General features: G+C 35.5%; 1 pseudogene; it reads right to left on the reverse strand.

The window, feature by feature from the left end:
* Positions 1-855: 855 nt before the first annotated feature.
* On the reverse strand, positions 856-937 carry LOC121488584 (annotated as a pseudogene).
* Positions 938-5,173: the final 4,236 nt, after the last annotated feature.

Consider the following 5,173-nt stretch of genomic DNA (forward strand, 5'->3'; position numbering starts at 1 on the left):
CTTCTCAATGCATGATCTTCTAGAAGATATAGGCTTCACCCCACTCTACTTCTCACCTCTCTACAATCACCCTCAAGGAGGCTTATGACTCGGGTCTAGACTATAACGTCATTCTATTTCCCAATGACAGTATTTAGTCCCAGGAATTAAAATGCAATGCAGTTATCCAATTACACTTCTGAGCGTCAGGTCTAGGGTTTTATTTTAACTGTTGGTGGGAATAAAGTTTTTTTTTTTCTGCTGAATTGGAGCATGTAGGTTGACAAATAGGTCTTGATTGCTACCAAGTCCTAGAGTATAACCACACCTGAAGTTAGAACCCTCAGAGCACATTTTAGTTATGTGCATAAAAAAATATTTTGTTACTGCTTAAGCCATTCCAGTTGCATCTTCCAAAATTTGAGAATAAAAGAAACAACTGATAGGTGAGTAATAAAAGAGCAGCACAACCACTGACATGTTGACTAGGAAAATATCTCATACTGGGCTCCGAGAAATGTGGGAAGAAAGCTTTTTTCCCTTCAAATAGGCTTTGTGAATAGGCTACAGATTCTGAGCACAGATTTCTGTGTTTGCTCTTTAGGGATTGCTGAATATATTGCCCACATCAGTATGTCCATTGTTGGACTAACTGGAAATATCAGTGCCCCAGTTCTGTAATATCTATAAGTAAAAATCAGTTAATTATCCTAAGTTTCTTCAAGCCAGATCAGTAGTTGTTGCTTTATACTTTATTGTCAAAAACTTAAGAGCCACAACTGTTGAAAAGGGAATCCTAGTGTTAGTAACTACTATGAAGCTGTCTGTACCTCCACACGTTTCTGTTGCTTTTCACTGTTTCAGTGCACACTGATGGCTGCTTTAGCAAGTACTCTACACATTCAGAGAAACTTCTCTAGTAACAAACTATAGAAAAGAAGCCTGAAAGTATAGTCTTTGCTTTCAGTAAGTAAATTCACCTTTCCAAGTATAGGCTTTATTTGGCATTGTTAGCTCAAATATGGGGCAGGCTTAAAAGTTTAGGGAGTAAATGACCTCCTGGAAGTAAACCTGAACCAATGATGGAAGGAAACAAGAGGATAAATGCCCCAACTTACTCACTGTTGGAGTGAAACAACTCTGAAGCATGTTCTGTTCTGTTCCCAGAGGTCACAGGGTTTAGCCTCAGTTGTCAGCAACATAATAATCAATTCCTGAACTCATCCTTTTTTTGCTGCTTTCCTTTCCATATCTCAGTTTCCTGCTTCCCTACCATTGTTCCTGAGATCACCTCAAAAATGAACTTCTTACTCTCAAATCCATGTCCCTGGATCTGATTATGTTATTAATGTGGGCAACTAAAATAGATGGCTATATAAGAAATCAGAAAATGTAACAGGAAGTACAATAGGAGACACAACAACAAAGTTTAAGGTAAGAGGAACCTGAGAACAACATAAGTTGGAAAGTGCAGAGCTAGTCCACACACAGACAAGGTATGTCTTTTAAATGAAAATAATTACTTAGAAGAGCTTCCTTCAATCAACAGGCACCCAAACCCACAACCACCCACATCTTAATAAATTATTTTCCAGTCCTGAGCATCAGTATGATTCATTTTTCTCCCCACACAACAGAGCTCATTTGGATATTCTGCAATTTAGTCTCTATAGATAATGAGCAGAACTCAAAGAAATTGACAGGCAGCTTGTATCTTTGCAAACCATCCAACAATATTTTCTGTGGTAGAACAATATACTTTTTCCAGTAGACAATAGCAAAAGAATTGGAATAAACAGTCAAACTTTGCTCTCAGAAATCTGGAAAGAAATTGTCAAGAAACTTCCCTGAAGTTTAGTAGTTTGTGAACCATATCTTGTTTCCAATAACTAGTCCTGTTGGTAATCATCTTCTATAGAACAAAAGACAAGAGAGCCTGTTGAATTCCCAATCTTTAGGAAGTTGTAAAGAAAATTCCAGAGGAGTAGAAAAATCTACAAATATCTATGCTCAAAATAAGTAGATATTTGAATACTTGTTCTCAGAAATAGTGGGTTAAATCCTATATGAGAAATGTTCACTATGGGATAATAATAGAGCTAGCAACAGACAGAAAATAAAATGCATTAGACATGAATGCATTGCCCATAGGAAAAGTTCATCTTTATTGGGCAACAGGGCATTAACTAGTACAGTGCTCTCCCACCCTACCTCCAACACTTAAATATTTTACTTTAATTTCAAAATAAGGACAAATACCACATCTTAAGCCCACTGGAAAAAAATAAACATAGTAATAAAATCTAATTTCAATAGCCAGTGACCATAATACTTTCCACTTTGTAACCCCATTATATCCATTTTCTTTTTTACTCTCTGCTCTCTCTTCAAGTTGGCACATTGATTTGAAATTCAATGAAAATCTCATTAAAAATATTTTTGGAGGCAATCCAGACAGCAAGAAGGAAAGAATGACCTGTGGGTGGTCTAGAATGCACTGGGTATAATGCTGATGAGGATTCAGTCTTTCTGAACACAGCTGCTCCTGATCTGTAGTTTATGTACATCATTATTCCTGAGACTTGGATGACACATCTGTCTCCTAAAAGAAAAAGGAAAATCTTAGCCTCCCAAAGTCTATATGACCATTTCTTGCAGTGATCAGCAATAAATGCCTAAGACTTGCCATAGTAATTGGTCCCAACCCTGGGGTGATCCACGGTAAGGTCCCAAACTGAAACCCTGCCTCCTTGCAGTGACTACATGGAAAACACAAGTATGTGTCTAATAGGTTGGTTGGATCAGCCTGACTCCATAGCATGCAATCTATGTACACATGATAAAAAGATGAAAGAACTTCAACTGTAAGTTAGAAATAAATACGCAAGGGACATATGTCATCTAATTCATATAGGCTTTACTGGAAAGTAAAAAGTAACAATTTCTCTTTTTCACTCTCATAAATTATATTGTAGAACTACTATTGACTCATGTAACACACACACACACACACACACACACACACACATATCCCTGGAAGATTTTAATCTAAAGCTAAATCCTTTATGAGGAAGGAGAAGAGATTGTATTGCAGTGCAGAAAAAACAATTTTGAGTTTGTGTAAAAAAATTATGGGATTATAAAGGCATTATAAATTAGCTCTCTTTTAATGGTCATGAGATATAAGAGGTTAAAGGTGGTCTAATGCAAATTCTTCATGGTTGACTTTATACTCTTCAAGATTGGCAATTTATACTCAGGGAATATATTTTATCTTTTATTCAAAAGTGATTAGAATTTTTCTTACATTTTAAAAATGGAGAAAATAACTTGCAGAAGGTGGTGTTGCCAGATCATTCTCTTTCAGGGAAGAACTCAGAATAAAAATCTTGATCCAATTGTGGTGCAAGGTTTTATAAATTTGAGGGTTTTTGAATTTTTAATTCTAATCTTCGGGTGAGAAATTGATGTATCTTTTTCAGACTAATTATCTGGTCAAAATATGATACATTTGGGACATAGTGAAAACTAACTTTAAGAAAGAACATCTTAGTTTAGAGAATATTTAGTTCAAGAAATCTCTAGATTCACTGGGAATTAGAACCTTAATTATATGATTAATTCTATCCTCTCAGATATGCTATTACACAATGCTATTTCCATTTAACATGCAAATTTTCTCAAAAATAATTAATGTAAGAGCCATACGGAGAACAATGGTTTTAGGAGTTTATCATATTTTGACTTAGTTCATTGATGCTTTTGGTAAAGATCTACGTGAAAATATTTTCACAAAATGTATCTTTTTAACTTACATGCCTCCTTTTAATACATACCATCAAGGTGCTCAGAAATGTTTTTAATCATTTATAGTTTCCGCTTTCTGTCTTTCCTTTGTATACTTTTCCTCCCATATCTCACCACAATTAAGATATTTTCAATTTTCCCTGTTTAATGGTGTTCCTAGTTCTTAATATTTTAATATCAAACACTTTATATCCACTTGAAACAAATATGAAGTAGTCTATTTGCTACTGATGAAGTCATTGATTATCACCTAGTTGTTATATACTGGATATATATTTATACCTTATCTTGTTATGACTGTAGAATTTCTTTTTCTTCTTATTCTGTAGTTCTTCCCTCCCCTAGTTTTACTTTTAATTCTCTAGATGCTGACCTCCAATCTCCTTTAACAACCATTTTTTTCTATGCTGACTTTAAATACTGGTATTTTCAAGTGTTCTGACTTTAGCTTTTTTTCCTTCTCACTTCATAGGTGTAGGTAATATCGTTACATCATGCCTGTGCTGTTGGTATCCATTTTCCCACTTTATAAATGAAGAAACTGACACAAAGAAATCAACAAAATTGTTCAAGAATGTATATTCAATAAGGATCAGCTTTAGTTTTAACATTGTTTGTATTCCTTCTACTATTTCACATATGTCTCTAGGATGGGTTGCCATAACAAAACCCACATAGCTTTGTGACTTGGACAATATCCATTTCTTGTTTTTGTTACATGTTCTACTTTAATAGAAAACCTCTACTTTGCTGTATCATGGGATTCCAGTTGACGAGGCTCCACCATCTGGAAGGTTGCCTTCCAGATTTGGTAGTTTTGGAAGTAGGAAGAGGAGAATTGGAAAGTTGAATACTGTAATTAAAAACTTTATCAAGATGTGAGACACCTATTATTTTTGCTCACATAGCCAAAGAAAATCACATGACAATGGTTCCAGGGGATGAAACTTTAGGAGAACCAGGTAATTGTGGAAATAATGCTGACCACAATTTCCCCTTGAGGTAGAGTACTCCGTGTGTATAATTGTGATGGAGTCTTTCAGTTTAAGGTTACCAATTCCATTACTTCCTTTCAGCAGCCCATAATTATTAGTGGGGGAGAACTTTCTCTCCCCTATTTTGTGTGTTTTTTAAGGATGGATACAGAAGTGAACAGATCTTCCTGATTACTCTGGCACAACAAGCAGCCAGACACAGAACCTAAGCTGAGTCGATCAGATGATGTATTACTGAACTTGAGGACTTGATAGGAAAACAGGAAGAAGGATGAAACAATCATTCATTCTGACAGAGCAAACTGACCTAACCACTGTTGTTGGAATGATCATTGCTCCAGTTCCCCTTCCAGAGCGCTCTAGAAATCTTTTGTCTTATGTTTCTAAGCCTG

The sequence above is a fragment of the Vulpes lagopus genome, chromosome 3 (genome assembly GCF_018345385.1).
Source record: "Vulpes lagopus strain Blue_001 chromosome 3, ASM1834538v1, whole genome shotgun sequence".
NCBI lineage: Eukaryota > Metazoa > Chordata > Mammalia > Carnivora > Canidae > Vulpes > Vulpes lagopus.